We start from the raw sequence: 21449 nt of genomic DNA, 5'->3' as shown, positions 1-21449 counted from the left end.
AATGGATAACCAACAAGGACCTACTGTATAGCACATGGAACTCTCCTCAATCTTATGTGGCAGCCTGGGCGGGAGAGGAGTTTAGGGGAGAATGAATACATATTTCCCGGAAAATCACGTGGACAGAGGAGCATCGTGGGCTCCTCTACATGTATGGCTGAGTCCCTTCACTGTTCACCTGAAACAATCACAACACTGTTAATCAGCTACATCTAACACAAACTTTAAAAGTTTAAAAAGAAAAGAAATAAATTAACCATCCTAGAAGAAAAGAAGAATATGGGCTTTATTGAGGTCATTGATGAGTTTTGAACAGTAATCTGAGATATGGTCAGACTCATATTTGGAAATTTCACTCTAACTGCAGTAAGGAGAATGCTTTAAGGATATGCACTTGTCAGACTAGAAGTTCTGAAAAGCCCACCTGCCACAGAAAATCTAGACACCGGATAAAAAAATGCAAATGCAAGTTCAAATGCATTGCTCAGCTTACAAGAAAGAAACAGAAATCCCCAAAACTTATAAAATTAATATGCTGAAACCAAAATGGTAGGCAAACTCAGCAGCCAGAAGTGCCCTGGGATTAAATGTTAACACCACAAAACTAGAGTTTTGGGGACCAATGGCTGTCTGGGAGAACAGGAGCTTAAACTTTTGGCCCATTGAAAGGACAGCATTGTCAGGACATTTAAAAGACCTACACTCTGAAAAAGACAGCTAGAAGAAAATCCATTTACTTCTAGAAGAAGAGGAGGTAAGGATACCTATTTATCTCTAGGTGGGGTAAAATATAGTCTTCAAAAATGCTTAAAAAACAACAACATGATACTGTTATCTTACTTTAAATTTTGATGTGTTACAAAATAGAAATAGACTCACATAAATACAAAACCAACTTATGATGACCAAAGGAGATCATGGTGATGCAGGTCAGTGGAGAGAAAAATTAGAAGTTTGGGATTAACAGACACACACTAGTATATATAAAATAGACAAACCACGAGGACCTACTATATAGCCCAGGGAAGTATACTCAATACCTTGTAATAATCTGTAATAGAAAAGAATCTTAAGAAGTAGCTATATAAAACTGTGTATAAACTAAATAGACATTTCTCCAAAAGAGACATACAGATGGCTAACAAACACATGAAAAGATGCTCAACATCACTCATTATCAGAGAAATGCAAATCAAAACCACAATGAGGTACCATTTCACGCCAGCCAGAATGGCTGCGATCCAAAGGTCTACAAGCAATACATGCTGGAGAGGGTGTGGAGAAAAGGGAACCCTCTTACACTGTTGGTGGGAATGCAAACTAGTACAGCCACTATGGAGAACAGTGTGGAGATTCCTTAAAAAACTGGAAATAGAACTGCCATATGACCCAGCAATCCCACTGCTGGGCATACACACCGAGGAAACCAGAATTGAAAGAGACACGTGTACCCCAATGTTCATCGCAGCACTGTTTATAATAGCCAAGACATGGAAGCAACCTAGATGTCCATCAGCAGATGAATGGATAAGAAAGCTGTGGTACATATACACAATGGAGTATTACTCAGCCATTAAAAAGAATACATTTGAATCTGTTCTAATGAGGTGGATGAAACTGGAGCCTATTATACAGAGTGAAGTAAGCCAGAAAGAAAAACACCAATACAGTATACTAACGCATATATACGGAATTTAGAAAGATGGTAACGACAACCCTGTATGCGAGACAGCAAAAGAGACACAGATGGTTTGATGCAGGATATAGGATGCTTGGGGCTGGTGCACTGGGACGACCCAGAGGGATGGTATGGGGAGGGAGCAGGGAGGAGGGTTCAGGATGGGGAACACATGTATACCTGTGGCAGATTCATTTTGATATATGGCAAAACCAATACAATATTGTAAAGTTAAAAAATAAAATAAAATTAAAAAAAAAAAGAGACACAGATTTACAAAACAGTCTTTTGGACTCTGTGGGGGTGGGGGATGATTTGGGAGAATGGCATTAAAATATGTATAATATCATATAAGAAATGAATCGCCAATCCAGGTTCAATGCAGGATACAAGAAGCTTGGGCCTGGTGCACTGGGATGACCCAGAGGGATGGTATGGGGAGGGAGGTAGGAGTGGGGTTCAGGATGGGGAATACGTGTACACCCGTAGCGGATGTATGTTGATGTATGGCAAAACCAATACAATATCGTAAAGTAAAAAATAAAAATAAAAAAATAATAATAATTATTATTAAATAATTAAAAATAATAATAAATAATAAAATTTTTAAAAAAACTGTGTATAACTGAATCACTTCGCTGCATACCTGAAACTAACACATATTGTAAATTAACTATACTTCAATTTAAAAATGGTTACATAATTTTAAAAAAAGGAATTACTTTAATCACAAACACACACACACAAAGTTCACTATGCATCACTTTATTTTACTCTCTAGGCCAGGGAGATAATGAAAATCTCCTAGTTAAGTGCTCATGCTACTCTGTTATCTGAAATTTACCACTAAAATAATGTAGATTTTCCTTAAAGCTTCCAGGAAGCACAGGGACTTCTGGGCAACGTTTAACATTCATGATAATATCTAATATTTGTTACATGAGTTAAATTTTACAAAATGCTATTAAAACAAGCGATAGCCCTATTCTCTCTTCTGGGAAAGCCTGATTACCCAGCGTCAACTCCTTAAGGAGCTCACGTGCCTTTACTTGTGAGCTCTACATATTGACTCCCTGAATAATGGCCCAACGAATGAAGCAACTACATTTCCTTCTCTTAGGTTTCTTGTACAGATTAGCCATTCCATCTCTTCTCTTCACAGGCAATTTCCAGTTATATGTCTCTCTCTAAGCCAGTGTTAAAGAAAATGGAGGTGAATTCTGTTTCCACAGCTTATAAGTTGTGTCACTCCGTGCAAGTTACTGACCCCCATTTTCTTCATCTGTAAAAGTGGAAACAGAAACACATACTTGAGATTACTCTGAGGCCAGATAACAGAGATTTATATATGCATACCTGGATTTTATTACATTTTATGCCTTCCTGGGCATCCTTGAACTTAAAGTGAAAGTGAAGTCACTCAGTCGTGTCCCACTCTTTGCGACCCCATGGACTGTAGCCTACCAGGCTCCTCCCTCCATGGGATTCTCCAGGCAAGAGTACTGAAGTGGGTTGCCATTTCTTTCTCCAGGGAATCTTCCTGACCCAGGGATCGAACCCAGGTCTCCTGCATTGCAGGCAGATGATTTAACCTCTGAGCTACCAGGGAAGCCCTTGAACTTAACCATTACTCAAAAACAGAAAAGTCCTTGCATAGGATCACTATTTGGGGTTTAGGTGTGTTGTTTAGTTTCCATATACATGGGGTTGCTGATTTTGAGGGCTTTTTACTTACTATTTTGATATATTTTTATTAGTTAAAAAAAAGGATAATTATGGCCAGAGAACATGATTTATATGATAGTATTCTTTGGACTATATTAAGACTTCACTTTTGACCTAGTATGTGGTTAGTATTTATCAATATTTGGCCTGTATTTGGAAGAACATGCATTGTCTATATTTTTAAGGGGCAGGGATATATCTAAATCTGTATATTTATATCTGTCTAAATATTAAGTCAAGCTTGTTGAATGTGTTCATCCACCCTTCTATATGTTTTTCTACTTACCTATTGTGAAAGAAGTCTATTAAATCTCCCACTATGACTGTGGACTTTATCAATTTATACTTGCATTTCTGTGCACTTTTAGTTTCTATATTTTGAAACTGCATTATAATATAGTGCATTTGTTATGTCACTCTTGGTATAGCCTACTGGTACACTGTCTCTCTTATCCACAGTTATCTTTTACTCCTAATATTGTTCTGTGACTTTAAATCTATTTGAAAGTGAAAGTCGCTCAGTCATGTCCAACTCTTTGAGACTCCATGGACTATACAGTCCATGGAATTCTCCAGGCCCGAATACTGGAGTGGGCAGCCTATCCCTTCTCCACTGGATCTTCCCAACCCAGGAATCGAATTAGGGTCTCCTGCATTGCAGGCAGATTCTTTACCAACTGAGCTATTAGGGAAGCCTTAAATCTATTTAGTTTGATGTTAATGTTCTTATGCCAAGTTTCTTTCAGTTACTATTAGTCTGATATGTTCTTTTTCCATCTCTTTACTTTCTTTTTTTTTAATTTAAATTTATTTACTTTAATTGGAGGCTAATTACTTTACAATATTTTACAAATTTTACAAAATTTACAATACAATACAATATTGTATTGGTTCTGCCACACATCAACATGAATCCGCCATGGGTGTACACGTGCTCCCCATCCTGAACTCCCCTCCCAACTCCCTCCCCGTACCATCCCTCCAGGTCTTTCTTTCAGATTTTAGCTATATCTCATAAAGAGAAAAAATGTTTCCTTTCAATGATGTATTTCAACAAATTTTATCTATTTACAATTATTATGATTATTCATATTCTTGAATTTATCTCTTTCATCTGACTTTCCCTTCTCCATAATTTAAATCAAGGACAAAGAGTTGAATTAATCACATTTTTCAGTAAATTATCACTAGTTTCACACTCCTAATTTTTGTTTTTTTTCCCCATTTCCCTCTGTAATTTTCACCTATCTCATATGATTATAATCCTTAATATGCCTGATATGATTATAAAATATGTATATGTGTTTTGAAAGTTCTATAAAATTCACGTATATAACCATTTAACCTCTTCGTTTTGTTTTCAATTTTTTTCTTCTTTCTTTCCTATTGTTGTCTGACAGAATTTCTTAATTCCTTTGTCTCCCACTACTGGCTTGCTGACTTGATTTCTTTATACTTTTTTTACTTTTTACTTTCACATTTTGAATATGAAAACATAACTTAGAGACTGAAATTAATGTATCCTCCTAAACAATATATGGAGAAGGCAATGGCACCCCACTCCAGTACTCTTGCCTGGAAAATCCCATGGACGGAGGAGCCTGGTAGGCTGCAGTCCATGGGATCGCTAGGAGTCCGACACGACTGAGAGACTTCACTTTGACTTTTCACTTTCATGCATTGGAGGAGGAAATGGCAACCCACTCCAGTGTTCTTGCCTGGAGAATCCCAGGGACGGCGGAGTCTGGTGGGCTGCCGTCTCTGGGGTCACACAGAGTCGGACACGACTGAAGTGACTCAGCAGCAGCAGCAAACAATATACACTCCACTCTTCCTTTGCACCATTCCCTCATATTCCATAATATTACTTTGGAAATGTTGCTTCCACTTTAACTGTCACTTAAGTGAATTTTATTTTTATAGTCAGTGCTTATTCAGATTTATCAACACACTCAGCAATATTAGTTCTCCATTGCTTTTTCACTTGCAAGTCCTTCTGAGTTCAATGTCCTCTCTCCTGAAGTACATTCTTCTGTAGTTCTTAGGGTAAGAGTCTTTAAGTCATAAACACCCTGCTCCTCTTCATCTGACAGTGTCTATATTTTATCTTAATTCTTATAGTTTAACTTGGTTTAGAATTCTAAGTTAACAGTGATTTTTCCCTTAAAATTTTCTACCTGTTATTCTATTTTCTTTTGCAGTCTACTGTTGATAACTGTCAGCAGGACATTAGTTTTTCTCTCTGGCTGCTTTTACATTTTTGTCTATGCCTTAAATGGTTCTGCAGTTTTCACCATAGGATGTCTGTGTGTACATCTATTTCATATTCTTTAGAACTTGTGTGCTTCTTCCACTTGGGCATTAATATATTTCTTCAATTCTACAAAAAAATCAGGCATTATACCTTAAATTATTGCCTCTGTCCCATCTTTCTGCTGGGCCTTCTCATTCTCTCCTCCATGATTCTTAGCCAATACTTAGTCTGTCTTTCTTTTTATCTTTAGGTTCAGCCCACTAGTACCTTCCTCAGATCCCTCTCCACTTGGTCAGTTATCTCCTTTTGGTACTTAATATGTTATTTAAGTCATGTATTGTTTATAATTTTAACAACTTTTTTTATTTTTAGAGGTTCTACTTGAATTTTTTTCAAATCTACATGTTCTTTTTCTATACATCAGTTCATATTTATTACAGTTTCTATTCCTTCATTAAGCTCAAAAGTCCTTTAATTATACTTATTGTATAGAATCTTTCAGATTGTTCTGTTTTCTCTGCTTGGAGTACTAATTCTCCTCTATCTTGCACCAGCTAATTTTCTGTCCTGATGCATAATTTTCTCACATAATTACCATTTTAATTATGGACTCATATTCAGTGAGGGTTGTATTTTCTAAGATGTCTTAAGGGCTCTGTTTTATGGAAGAATCCACATTTAGTGGTTTACTATTTGCTTCTCTGAGGACTTCAAAACAGTTTTGTTAATACTTTCTCAGCTTCTAGTTCTAACACTGTAATAGTAAAATAAGTTAAATTTGATTTCTTGTAACTGACTTTTGTTTTTAACCTTACTTATAGCACCAGGCATCCAGAAAATTTCCATGCTACTTCCTTAGTTTTCTCATCTCTTTTCTATGGATGCAGTAGCCATCCAATCTTCCATGCTTTATGCAAGAGCTCCCCTCTAACTCTCTGTAGCCTAAGTCCATATACTCTGTTCTGTTGCTCTGGCTTTGAGTTCCCTCTCCATTTTTCTGCTTAGGTATTCACCTTTTAAGCTCAGATTTCATTATTATTATCTTATTGTTATTTTGCTTTTATCCAGCATGTGTCTGTGTTTGTAGCATTGAGGGTACTGCTTACATTGGTTTGATTCACTTGGTTGTGAGAAGTGTCACTGGGGTGCCTTGTTTTATGTAGGAGTTAAGATCCTTTTCTAATTCTCTTGTCCTAAACCTTAGTTCTCAAACCCAGTTTTGATTTGAAATATCCCACTCAGTCATTCCCAGTATTTACTCAACCAGCTTAAAGACATGCTTGCAAAAAATCGAAGCCAAGTAGTTCGGGTGTTCTTGAAACTATTTGAAATTATTTGAAACTGAACTTCTATGTTCTCTTCAAAATCTAATTTTTTTCATTCCTTTAAGAAACTAATGTCACACAAAGGGAGTAACTGCTCTTTTTTGTCCAGAAATATATCTTCCTTGGTTCCCTCAGTAATGCCTTCATTAGATCTCATGCACAATTATTGGCTATTTCCATTTCCCTTTAACAAGGTTGTCTGTCTAATTAAGAACACTTCAAGACCAGACCACAAGTGATGTGCTCTACAGAGGGGCAACTAAATGACTTTTTTTTTTTTTGCTGTTTCATTACCAACACCATCAGAAATAAAACTGAGGATCTAATGTCATATGCAAAAAATAAGCTCTGTTGTTTTTAATATTCTTCTAAAGCATGATACCTTTGGTCAATAGATGGTAACATTTCATGCAAATTAATATATTAAAAGTATTTGCAACTTAACATAGTCCCCCTTGGGGGAAAAGGCCTTTATTGATATCCAATAAGTGAGAAAGAACATTATTACATATACTATATATCTGCATACGTGTATATAATAACCTCATTTTGAAAATTATATTCTATTCAAGGACAAAAGTTGAACTGTGATCTAAGCTACATAAGAAAAGGATCACTAAGAAATAAATCACTCTACAAATCCTTGTCTATTGCTCCTCAGGATGGTAGGGAAAGACTGCATTTCAGTAAAATATTCAGTGGTTTCAGCAGTTATTCGAGTATTTGTTCATCTTCAGTCCTCCAGTTATTATAATGAAGACATTTTTAACAAAAAATATGAATACTGTGGGTCATCTCCTCGAAATAATCACTATGCATTGTAGTAAAACCAAATATTATGTTTATATATGAATGACCTCTTTTCTTTAAAAAAAAAATTCATACGTCTTTTTTGTTTTTTTAATATTCTTTACTCCTGACTTCACTAATCAGTGTAGAAAGTGCAGGTTTCACAGGGACTTTCAATCTTCCTTATATTGTAAGTAGCACAAAGATTGCCCCCATCCACGTATCCTTCTACCTGCCCATCTTTTAATAAGAGCTAGTGCCTACATAAAGACTTCTAACATCAGCCTTTGATCCTCTGATCCAGTCTATTTTGCCTTGTCCTGGCCAAAATACAAAAAAGGGAAGAATGTAAAGGCATAGGCAGACACTTCTCGATTCCCCCACTCTGCTTGCATTTCTATATGCCGCCCCTACATTTCTGTACATCTCTGTGTTTCTCCCTTCTTTCCTGGGACTGTACGTCTGTTAACAGTGACTGGAAGGATTAAATATAGATTGATTTTTGGCTCTCTACATGTACCTCATTTACAAACTTTTAATGTTTACAAAGAAAAAGCTGATTCTTGAACTCAGTACAGCAGAAACTATATTGCTTCAATACAACCCTGTTGTTCAATTATTCAACCCTTACTATCTTTCCAAAAGAGTAACTCCTCATATATTTTCTAGTGGCAAAGAAATTCTCACTGTTAATTTGTCAGGTAAAAGAATGACAGCTATTATTAATAATACGGAAAGCATATATGCTAGATCAACATACAAAGTAATAGAAACTGATCGTTTGAACAATGTGCCAGAACTCAACATCCCATTTTTTATCTCCTACAAAGTAGACAGTGTAGAATATGTCTCCACGGTTCTCACAGGCACTGTTGGCTTTGCTCAGAACATTTATGGAACTTCTCTTTCAGAATGGTCTTTACACATGGTCTACATTGCTTTAAACAGAGGCTATCCCAGCCTCTAGGATAGCAAATCACCATCATGGAAGAGTTATTCTTACTTCATTTTGTCTTTAAGATGTAAACATTACATGGAGAGAACGGAAATAGATGTTCAAGGTGGATAATACATTTGGGTCTGCTCAAATACCAGTAGTGAGACTATCAGGTAATAGGAGTATTTTCCTAGTATACCTTATAAACTGATCCTGAAGCTAGGATGAATTTCAAAATAGTTGCGAAAACAACAGCTTCACCACAACAAAAACAAATCCTCTCATAGAAACGCCCTTTGAAGGGCAACATTCCTCTGCTTTAACAGCTAAGTGCTGTTGTATTTCTTATGTGAAATTACTTTTTGTTTATAATTCATAGTTTCATTCTCTTTAAAAATATTTAAAGAGGTTTAAATATTTTTATGAAATATTTTTATGCTCAAGTTGTATAGGATTAAAGATTTGCTTTCGAAATATGTTTGGACATATTTTGAAAAGTAAATGTTTTCTGGGGGAAAGGCTAGGATATGATCATTGAAGTTTTATTTACTTCAGAGTAACTTCTCTTGGTTGCATAAAGCATGCAAATATTTGTACAAGATTCCCTTTCCTGAGGCAGAGCTGGAGTGAAGTAACAGGAGATGCCATAGACTTGGAATGAAGGGGTGTTGACTCTAACCCTGGCTAATTTGTTGTCTCTTGACAACAAATATCAGATTGTTTTTCCATCTGTGATGCTTATCATCCTCTGAGGATTTGCAGAATTAAGTGGAGTGACTTTTGAAAGCCCTACAGAATCAAATTGTAGCAGGAGATGGAGCCCTGGAGCACTGACTGGGGAAATCCAAAAACACTGTTTTGAACTGGTAATTAGAGTTTAAGTATGTTTCAGCCTCTGACCCACTCATCCATTCAGCCTTTTGGAATATGCTGAAATGCTGGATGAGCACATGGATCACTGAAGCACAGGGCTCAAATGATCACAACCAAAAACTCGCCAACACTAAATTTTCAGAATTGTGACTATAATCAGCAATCACAGTAAACATTATCACAAGACACCAGCTACTATCTGAAGACACAGAGTATATATACAACATAGTACATAGCTTAATTAATCTACATGTGTATTTTTTAAAATCTGAAAGTATGTAGATAGATGATATATGTTTGTGTATATGTGTATATACATATGTGTATATATGTGTATATACACACACACACACACACACACCATGAGGAAAAGAGGCTATCTGTGACATGGAATTATTTTTTCTTCTTTTTTCTTTATCTGTATTTTCTAATGTTTCTAAAAGGAACTCATAGGAATATGAATAACTTCAATTCTCCTAAAACTAAAATACTCAGTGTAAGTGGGATCACACCACAGAAGTGACAGAAGAACATAGGTATATCACCTCTGTCTACTTGCCCCATCAAATCTGTGTGGCTCAGGTGGTAAAGAATCTGCCTGCAATGCAGGAGACCCAGGTTTGATCCCTGGGTTGGGAAGATCCCCTGGAGAAGGAAATGGCAACTCACTCAAGTATTCTTGCCTGGAGAATCCCATGGACAGAGGCAGGCAACAGTCCATGGGGTCGCAAAGAGTCAGACATGACTGAGCGACTAACACTACACTACTCCTTGCCCCAAAATGGGCTGCACAAAGCTGTCAGACACATGCATCCTGGACAGCATGCTCTGGATTATCTTGCTAAGCAAAATTTTCAAATCGATCATCCATATAAAAGTTGATTAAAGGGCTCATTCATTATACTGAATTCAAGGTCACTTATCGCTGTATAACTGTAAAAACAATGCAAATAAAATACAGAGTCTGCATTGCTCTCATCATTCATATCAGCCCAAGCTAATTAAAAATAGATTTTTTTTTCCCCATTGTTTTGTACTCAGGAAAATTAAGCTTCTTGTTTGTTTTCTCTGTACTACCAAGAAATAGCATGTATATGAAGGTGCCAACCTTAAAATATGATGCATTTAAATCTTGGAAACTGGAACTACATTTAGTTTTTCATTTTTTCCATCTTTACTGTCATTGTTCAATGCCAGCATGTTCTTTGGAGTGTACATAGAATAAAAGACCACATTCATTTCCAATAACTTACAGAAGAGTGCGAAACTCAATAAACTTCTACAAAGGACATGGTGGAAGACAAATAGAGTAAATTAGTATGAAAAAAAATTGCAGTAAATGGAAACTTCTGTTTGACAGTTTTTGACTGAAAAATTATATGGTATCCATGTTATTTCTCAAGGTATTCATTTTCTTCAAATTAGACACTGGTTCAAATACTCTTTTTAAATAGCGTCACTTAGAGGTATGCTTTTTCTGGTGGGGGGGACATATTAAAGCGTAGTCTGGCATTATCACTGGTTAATAGTCTATTAGCTTTACACTCCCGAATTTAATGAAAAGGATTTTTGAAAACTTTCACATCAACTTGGTGAGTGAGGAGGTGGGAGGGTAGGTGGAGGATGGGCATGATAAATGATGCATGCTGCTTCTGGTATTATTTTAGCAGATTTTCCAAAAGAAAATATTTTAGCTCATTCTTAGCTTTCAAGTCATTATTTGGAAAATGTATGCTGTCTTGGAATGGAACACAGAATTTCAGAATAATATATAACTCCTTCTGTTAGAGCAAAATATCTTGGTTTCTATACATATCACATATCTATGAAAACCGGCATTTCTTTTAGGCCACTAACTCCAAGAGATCTTGCCTGAGATCACTGTGCCAGACAGAATTTTGGCCCCAAGGCCTCTGCTCACTAAATATTGACTATGTAATTTGCATTGTTATATAACTACATGGCAGATGTAATTAAGGTAACTAATCAGTTGACTAATCAGATAGACCACTGATCATTTGGGGCTTCCCTTGTAGTTCATTCAGTAAAAGAATCTGCCTGCAGTGCAGGAGACCCGGGTTCAATCCCTGGGTTGGGAAGATCCCCTGGAGAAGGAAATGGCAACCCACTCCAGTATTCTTGCCTGGAAAATCTCATGGACAGAAGAGTCTGGTGGGCTGCAATCCATGGGGTCGCAAAGAGTCGGGCAAGACTGAGCAACTGACACTTACTGATCATTTAAAGTAAAGAGATTATCCTGGAGTATTCAGTGAGCCTAACCTAATCAAATAAGACTTTGAAAGTAGAAATCTTTCTCTGCCTGGTAGCAGATAAGTCATCAAAGTTTCAAAGGGTGATAAAACTTGATATGCCACTCTTTATTTGAAGATGAAAGGAGTCACTTATTAAGCAAATAAGAATTTCAATTCTATAATAGCAAGAAACTGAATTCACCCAACAACCTGAATGAGTTTGAAGTGGAACTTTCCCCATAACTCCCAGATAAGAGCCCAAACTAGCCAACTTCTGGATTTTAGTCTTGTGAGGCTCTAAATAGAGGGCCACACTTTACTTAAACTTCCAACCCACATGACTGAGAAAATAAGTGGGTGTTACTCTAAACTGCCAAGTTTATAGTAATCTGTTACAGCATCAATAGAAAATGGACACAGTCGGGCTTCTTGAGTGGTTCAGTGGTAAAGAATCCACTTGCCAATGCAGGAGACATGGGTTTGATCTCTGTTCCAGGAAAGATCCCACATGCTGCAGAGTGACTAAATCTAAGCATCTTAACTATTGAATTAGTTCTCTAGAGACTGGGAGCCACAACTACTGAAGCCCAGAGACTAGCCCCTCCTCGCCACAATCAGAAAAAAGCCCAAACTGCAACAAAGACCTAGCATAGCTAAAAATAAACAAATACAATTTTTAAAAAAGAAAACGGACGCACTCACACAGGGAACAAAGGCTCTTAGATACCACGCCACCCTGTTAATCACCCTCCCCAGTAGGTGGATTTGTACACAACACCACTCCTGTCACTGCCCCCAGGTGCCTCTGTCACCCAGGGCCACACCCCCTCTCACTTGATCAAGGGCATGAGTGCAGCAAACTGCTCAGGGAGGCCCACAGCGTCTCACACACAAGATCCAAACTCACCCTGATGATATTCCACTTCACTGCCTTCCACACCACAGCAGCCTCAGGACCCTGGATATTGAACCAGAGTGTCTTTAAGGGGTTCCATTGCAGCTGGCAGAGTGTTCTAGGCTCTTCTCCTAACCTCCATATTGAGCGGTGTAGCTTCTCCAGATTAGACAATATTTCAGTCTGTAAAAAATAGCAGAAAGCATATGGGCTCCAGCATCCTGCTGCCAAGGTTCAGCTCTGGAGTTCATCCTCTACATGACTTGGGCAAGTTACTATGTGTTCCCTCTGTAAAAGGGAGGTTAAAAAGGCTCTACCTCGAAGATCTGTGGGGAGCATTAAATGATTTAGTCATTAGATGCTTAGTGTAGTACCTGGCAAGCAATAAATGCATGATTACATTATCTCTGTTTTTTACTTATCACCCATCATTAGGAATATTATGGCACTCCCTCTTTTCCTACCTATTCAATTAATTTACCCAGTGAAAACTCACATTCCCTTATTACCTTAGAAAGTGTTTCACATGTTCTTTGGTTCAGTGATACCCAAACTTGCTTGGTGTTAAGAAACACCTAAAGTACTTGCTAAAAGTACAAATTCACAGGCTCTGTCTCTGTAATGTCTGTTGTAGGAAGTCAGGAGAGCTCCAGAAATCAGCCACTTTTATCAAGGGCCTCAGATGACTCCTATGAACTGTCCTGGTTAAGGACTAGGATCTACGTAATCATGGTCATTTTCAGCCACTGATACTGGTTGTAGGAGCCGGGGGTGGGTGAGAGAGGGCAGGGCACGTGCCAGGATATTCCAAAAAGCCAAGGCCCTTCTAGTGCCACCGTGGGCACTGTCACAGGGTACCAAGATCTTGTCAGGAAAAAATGCAAGCACCCCCTGCAACCCCTTGCTAATGCAAAGTCTACAACAGCAAATTCATACATAGGCCCTTAAGAAAGTGTTCCTTCCACCCCAGTTTCTGTCATTCAAAGTAGCTGGTGAAACAAGCCACTGTATAGCACAGGCAATGCTTCTCAATATTCTGTAATAACCTGAATGGGGAAAGAATTTGAAAAAGAACAGATAAATGTATACGTACAGCTGAATCACTTTGTCATATGTCTGAAACTAACGCAACATTGTTAATCAACTATGCTCCAAAATAAAATAAAAAAATCTTTAAAGTGGCTAGTTAATGCTAACATTATTTGGGGAAGGGATGAAATGAAAGCTATTATGCTAGAGTATGAAGGCTACGCTAAAGTATGAAGCATCAAAGCACTGGCCTTGCTCACAGCACCCGGCACAAAGGAAACACTCAAGAAACGGCTGCTGGTTTAGATACATCCCGACCCACGTGTACAGCCGAGTGAGTGACAGGCCGGAGGTGCTGCTTTCCTTGCCTGCCATGGGTTTTCTTGGCTACATGAAGTTCACAAACATCTTCAAGACACTCTACACCTTGCAAGAGTGTAGAACCCAAGGATCACAGATAAAAATGGATTTATGTGACATCAATTAAACTTAAGTCCTGGCAAGGTAATATACTTTTATAAACTCTGCAAAAGAAAAGATATTTTTGTACTATTTTCTTTCTGAAGGATCCCAAAAGTCTATAAGCTTCAGGCTCCACCATGACTCTTCAAAAAGGGGTTTTGAACTGCTAAGAGGACAAGAAAATAAGATGCTTGAGACAGCCATGCCCTGCTTGCAGCCTGGAGCCCCCAACATCAACAGGTTATGCTCTGAGCAAGTGAACAAACTGTGGTCCCAGCCTTGGGCACAGCTGATCCCTCGTCTCCATGCCCGGCCAGCAGTGCAGAGCTCTTACTCTTGCCTGATTCCAGACGCTGCAAGGAGCCAAGGAAGACCTCCACTGGCCCTGACACGCAAATTCCTTTAAAAAAAAAAAAAATGTTGACCATTATTAAAGTCCTTATTGCATTTGTTACAATATTGCTTCTGTTTTATGTTTTTTGACCCCAAGGCATGCGGGATCTTAGCTTCCCAACCAGGGATCCAACCCATACCCCCTGCATTGTAAGGTTAAGTCTTAACTACTGGACCACCAGGGAATTCCCTTAAATTCCTTTTTATTGTCCCAGAGCTTCTGGTTTCTCACTCCTAGGCCCTCCCCTACATGCCAATTCCACTTTGTCCCCCATCCCCTACTCAATGATCATGCTCTCTAACCATTATGGCAAGGTGGCAATTAAAAATATGCTGATGCCTTATGCAGAAACAGAGCTCCACAAACATTCTGTGATTTAATTTGAAATATTTGCTTTATATAATTTGTAGATTTTAGCTATTGGACTAAGATCATTCACAGAAATAGATTGTAATTTACTGCTGTTTTTCTGGGGGTTTTTTATTACTGCATAATTAAAACCTACTGTCAGCTAGCACTGGGAGAAAATGTTGGTGTTACGCAGTGTGAATTTTAATTGGCTGCACAATTACCATCTCTTCTTTCAGCAAACCTGCATCTCTGCAGTAATGTGAACTCTCATATCCCATAAGATGCCTATAACCCACAACCTCGCAATAAACTTACCATGTGATTTTCCACTTGTCAGCCCTGCCGATGCTTTCACAGTGAAGGACCTCAAACTAAAGGCCTGTGGACTTAGGGAAGCTGGCATCAGTGTGAGCAGGTTTGGAGGAAAGTCGGCACAGAACATGGGGTTTTCTCCTCTGGTTGTATTCCCTGCAGCCATTAGGACTGACGACTTTTACAAACACAGAAACATGGGCCAGCTGCTCTTCTCTTGTGCTGTTTCTCACAGCAACAGACAAGGCACTCAAGTGGGCAATGAAAGAGGACTTCAGATTCTTAATAGGAGAACTACCCTCTATGCAATAGAGGTTTTTAAACTGAAGTGGATTTGATTTACAATATCATGTTAGTTTCAGGTTTATAGAAAAGTGATTCAGCTATCTTTTTCAGATTTTTTTCCATTACAGGCTAGTATAGGATATTGAATATCGTTCCTTGCACTACACAGTGAATCCTTGTTGCTTATCTATTCTGTGTAAGTAGCCTGTCTCTGCTAGTCCCCTACTCCTAATTTATCCCCTGCCTCCTTTTCCCCTTTGGTAATCATAAGTTTGTTTTCTGTGTCTGTGAGTCTGTTTCTGTTTTGTCTGTAGAGTCATTTATATTATTTTTTAGATTCCACATGTAAGTGGTATAGTATTTATCTCTGTCTGTCTGACTTACTTCACCAAGTACAGTATTCCCTTGGCCCATCCATGTTGCTGCAAATGGGGACCTTCCATTCTTGTTTATGGCTGAGTAATATTCCATTGTGTATATTCACCACATCTATATAGGTTCTTCTGGTCAAAATATACCTACCCCATGCCAGTTCCCGTGCTTGGCACTGGGGGTGCAGGAATGTATAATACACAGTCTGTCCTCAACAAGGGCTTCCCAGGTGGAGCTAGTGGTAAAGAAGCCCCTCCCAATGCCAGAGACATAACGGACACAGGTTCGATCCCTGGGTCGGGAAGATCTGCTGGAGAAGGGCATGGCAACCCACTCCAGTGTTCTTGCCAGGAGAATCCCACGAATAGAGGAGCCTGGCAGGCTACAGTCCATGGGTCACAAAGAGTTGGACATGACTGAGCGACTTAGCATGCATGCTCGTTCTCAACAAGTGCAAATTCTAGTAGAGAAAGGAAAACATTCACATAAATAATTACATCACCACAGGTTTTGCTAGAGATATAAGGAACTGTTTGATACAAGGGAAAGAACATGGTCTCTGGAATCACAGAGATTAGGGTTCAAATCTCACTTCTTCAATGCATTCAGCTCTACTGCCTTTAGAAGAGTTGCTTCATCAAAGAACAGTGATTTCCTTATAGAAACAGAATGCTACAGTGCTGAGAGGCTCCATGGCTGCTAGGAAGGGGTATCTGATCAGAGCATTCTCCTCCCCTGTGCTCCCCTTAGAGGACGTGTGGTGGGGAATTTCAGTGACAAAGATTAGAAATGACAGATGTCAGGTACTTGGTACAATGGCTCGCATGTCATAAGGCATTTGATAAGTGATAGTTATCACTGTTGACAACTACTGGGAAAACACCATCTCTCCTGTCCCTGGGCGATTTCAATAACCACCAAGCTCCAATCTCCCCTCCCACTGAGTTTCCTTGGAGCACCCCAGGAGAGCTCTTTCTGCAAAGCAAAGCTGATCTGTTAAAGATCTGCTTTAAATGCTTAGTACCTTCATCTCCCAATTCTATCTTCTTGGCAGAGTTGGGGGCACTGCAGTGCCCAGCACTCTCACCACCACCCTCCCTCTGCTCCTTGCAGAGCCACTTCCCTACCACACCCTGCTTCCTCCTGCTCCCTGATTTTGGACATTCTGTTCCCTTCCAGTCCAACCACCTCTGCTTGTTGAAATCCCCTTGAGGAGCCACATTCTAGCCATAGTATCCTACAAACTACTAACAGACTCAAACCTCCACCCAACTGTTCCCTCCACTTTCCTGTTTGTCCCTGTCTAATTCATTCTTCAAAATGCAACCATCCTTGCTTGTACACAGTAATCCCATTATGGCACTCACTTCCATAAAACCTTCAGTGATTGTGTTCCCATCATAGTTGAGTGAAATCTGTCCCCGGACCATGGCCTGCGAGGCCCTGCCTGATCTGACCCCTCACGTTATCCCCCTTGGTCACTGCACTCCAGCCACACCAACCGTCTGTGCTACTCCAACCTCAAGCCTTTCCTGCCTCATGTGAGCACCAGCTCCTGCTTCGAGACTCCTGGACTCCTGTCCTTAGTGGGCCTCATACCCACTCCTTCTCCCCTGCTCAGCTCCAGGGCCTCATCCTCTTGAAACCCTTTCCCATCTCCCCAGACTGAATCACGGCTCTGTGATTCTCTCTCATCCTACCCTGCTCTTTTCCTTCATAATATGAATTATAATCTGTAATTACTGAACAATTCTTGCCCTCCAGATTGTAAATTTCACAAGGATGGAACCTTAGCCCTGAGCAGGAAGTCCAGAGCCCTGCACCCAGGTCTGTGGAGCAGATGTCTCTATGAAGGTTTCCCAGAGCCCACCACCCTCCCCCTACCCCCATCCATATGACACACTGCTCCCTGGCATTTTGTTTGTATGTCAGTCTCTCCCCACAAGAATGTGAGCCTCTTGACACCAGGGCTATTCTTCGGTGTCTTCCTGCCAAAACAAAGCACCGCCCCCCTGCTCTCCCACATCTGGCATAAAGATGAACTCATGATGGCACAGTGTTCTGAAACCTGCAGATAAAAAAATGTAAAAATCCCTGCCTTCTGATAACAGTGTGACCAAATGCAACAAAATAAATAAACTTACTAAATATACTGAAAATGTCTGCAACCATTAAGAGCTCAAAGTGAAGTAATATTGGCACTAAGTAGCCGTAGCCTACCTGCCTCCTGAGAGATGGTCAGCTTCGTTTTCTACTGTGCTGATGCCTCCCATATCCTGAGAATAGAAGATCTTGTTCAGGGACCTAGAAGAAGAGAAGGAGAAAACAACGTTAGGAGAAGGGAAGGAAAAGAGGGTAGGAAAAAAGGTAAGAAGAAGCAACAGGGCAAGGTGCAGAGAGCTGAGCTCTGATGTCAGACCACGTGGATCACATCCTGCCTCAGACCTGGCCTCAGGCAGGTCCCTTGGCCTCTTTAGTCCTACGCTTCCTCAGCTGAAAGATGAAGACAGAGTTGCTTCATTAGCTTGTCCTGAGAACTAGATCATGTAAAGCGTGTCTGGCCTGGATGTGGAAGCACCGAGCAGTCCTTGTCCATAGTTCCCATCCACGTGTATTTGCTCATCCAAGCATTTATTCAGCTCCTACTGTGGGCCCCAAATGGCAAAGGCTACCAGGAGAGCAAAAAGCAAATGTGTTCATGGAGCCTACAGTCTCTTCAGGGAAATAAATGCTCCCATAACCAAACATAAACCTGCACCTGTATTTGGTGCTACAGAGGAGACGGTGCTGTGAGCGCCTGTCACCATGGAGAAGAGTCTGAGACCCAGGGCAGGCTCTGCAGCCAGCTGCCCTTGGTTTGACTTCTAGCACTTCTTCTAGCACTATTTCTACCACTAATCAGGCAGATAACCTTGAGCAAGTCGGTGTACTACCTTGTTATGTTTCTGTTTGCTTATCTGTAAGACAGGGGTAACAGTAGCATATCTACTACACAGGGTTGTTATAAAGATTAAATAAGTTGAGTTAACCTAGAGAGGACTGGTGCCTGATAACTACTATATAAGGATTTGCTGTTTCATTATTATTACTTTGCCTAATTGGGGTAGTAAAAAAAAGAATTCCTAAGACTATCTGAACCGAGGAAAGGTTAATAGTGTTAACAATGAAATGGAGGAGAGAAAAGCACAGGCAAGTGTCCACAGGTGGAAATGACAGTAGCAAACCCAAGGAACTATTAACAGACGATTGCAGCTGAGAAATGAAGGCAGACCAGGCAGGACTTTGTAAGCAGTGGTCAAAAGTTTCATCCTGACCCTGTAGGCAATGAGAGAGCAGGCAGACCACTCTAACTTCAGGGCAGAGAAAGTGAAAGTGAAAGAGAAGTCATGTCCGACTCTTTGGGATCCAATGGGCTGTAGCTTACCAGGCTCCTCTGTCCATGGAATTTTCCAAGCAAGAGTACTGGAGTGGGTTGCCATTTAGGGACTAGTGAAGGGACAGAGTGAATGCAGGTCCACCACTGGGAGTTCACTGTAGAGATCTCGAAGGAATTAGGATGTCGTGGACAAGAGGGATGGTAATACAGATAATAAGTCGTGGAATGGACTTAAGAGATGTTTGGAAGATAAAACTGAACAAGACTGGGTGAACAGTTCAAAAAGCAGAGACAGAGATACCCAGCATGGCTCCTAGATGCCTGGCTTTCAAAACTGAATGGATGGTGGAGCTATGCACTGAGATGGAGAACTGATCCCTACAAGAACAGCATGGATGTAACAAAGGTTCGGAGTGTCTGCTAAATAACAGTGTGTGTGAGGGATCAGAGGGCAAGGAATCTGGTGCTCTTCCCTTGGAGAAGTCACCTGACCTAGGTATCTCATATTCCATTCATAGTTCTGCAGACAGGGAGATCATCCAAAGGTCATCTATATTTGGCCATGGGACACAGCAATATGCTAACACTGTACGTTTAACCTGCTCTTGCTAACCCAGACCGTCCTCCACTTCAGGGTCCTCTCTGTAGCCTGAGACCAGCAAGAGGAGAAAGGATAAGGCTCTAAACAGATGCTCCACTGAAGCAAAGAAATGACTGTATCTTCACAGGGCACCAGGACAAAACCAGGCTCTCCTTGGTATACAAAGAATGCGGGCAAGTTGCCATGGGAACAGTCAATGGATTTTCACATCATTACTATTTCTAGCTACTCTTGCTCAAGCACTTACAGAATGCCAGGCACTTTCTTTACATTGTCACCTTCACGCAGCACTATGGCAACAGGAAGAAGGATTGAGAGAAACTTACTGAGGTTACACAGCCACTGTGTGATGGAGCAGGAATTTGGACCCAAGTCTGCATGACTCTGAGGTCAATCTTTTTTTAACCCTAGTGAATTTCTTTGACTGAGCAACACTTAAACACTGACTCCCATATGCAAAACAGACATTTTCAGGTGGTTAAACATATGTCAAATGAAACCCTTGGCCACACAATAGAACAAACCTAACTGGCCTCTACAGAGATCAAAACCACGGCCTTGTCCTTATTTGATCATTCTCCCAACAAAGTGCTTAAGGCAAACAAACTTGCCATCACATGGCTGTCAAGCATGTTATTTCCCTTCACCTTGCGTAGTTTGCTCATTTATTCAAAGAGCTCAGCCTTTCAAAATAAGCCACCAATGGAAGAGAGACAAGCGATGCTTCTACAAATTATCAGATGCAAAGACTTTTTTAGGATTTGTTAATTTGTTAGTACCTCTACTGGCCTTGTCTGGAGAAGGACATGGCAACCCACTCCTGTACTCTTGCCTGAAAAATCCCATGGATGGAGGGGCCTGGTAGGCTACAGTCCATGAGATGGCAAAGTCGGACACGACTGAGCGACTTCACTTTCACTTTTCACTTTCATGCATTGGGGAAGGAATGGCAACCCACTCTAGTGTTCTTGCCTGGAGAATCCCAGGGACAGAGTAGCCTGGTGGGCTGCCGTCTATGGGGTCGCACAGAGTAGGACACGACTGAAGCGACAGCAGCAGCAGCAGCAGCACTGGCCTTGCCATGTGCTCACACTGCCACCTGCTGGACATCACACGCATCTCTACTTCCCCTAAGAGTCCACCTGGAGACCCACACAGCCTACCCTGCAGATTGATTGCTCACACTTGATCGCCTCTTTTTAGTATTTTACAGTGTCATATGCAAGAGGAACTCTGATTTCCTGACCCAAAACTCTTTACAGCCTGATACAAAAGAAAGGCAAATAGGAATCCATCCATGTTCTGTTGATGGAGGGGAGCCAAGAGTACAAGGGAACATTCTGTGAGGAACCCAGGGCAGGGGAAGGCGGTGACAGGGAGGCCATGTGGGCTTGCGAGGGTACCTAGGAGAGACCACTACACCTGAAAACCCATTTGTCTACTCCAGAATCTCAAGGTTCTTTGGCCACAGTGCTAACAAAAAATCCCTTTTAAATATAGTGTGATGTATTCTTCCTTGCATATTTTCTTTTCCTTTAA

At 40.2% G+C, this 21449-nt stretch overlaps 1 long non-coding RNA gene across 1 annotated transcript in view; it reads right to left on the bottom strand.

The window, feature by feature from the left end:
* Window positions 1–2487: 2487 nt before the first annotated feature.
* The window catches only part of LOC138989997 (uncharacterized), a 113587-nt gene continuing 94625 nt past the window's right edge, over window positions 2488–21449 (bottom strand). The window contains exons 2-4 of the long non-coding RNA XR_011466189.1: window positions 18154–18237; window positions 12741–12911; window positions 2488–2960 (exon numbers count right to left, since the gene is read on the bottom strand). This is a non-coding gene — a long non-coding RNA (uncharacterized lncRNA). The remainder of the gene's footprint in view (window positions 2961–12740; window positions 12912–18153; window positions 18238–21449) is intronic.

This window comes from Bos mutus, chromosome 11, assembly GCF_027580195.1.
Source record: "Bos mutus isolate GX-2022 chromosome 11, NWIPB_WYAK_1.1, whole genome shotgun sequence".
NCBI lineage: Eukaryota > Metazoa > Chordata > Mammalia > Artiodactyla > Bovidae > Bos > Bos mutus.
The sequence above is the reverse complement of the archived record's forward strand: the minus strand, read 5'-3'. Positions and strand labels throughout refer to the sequence as shown.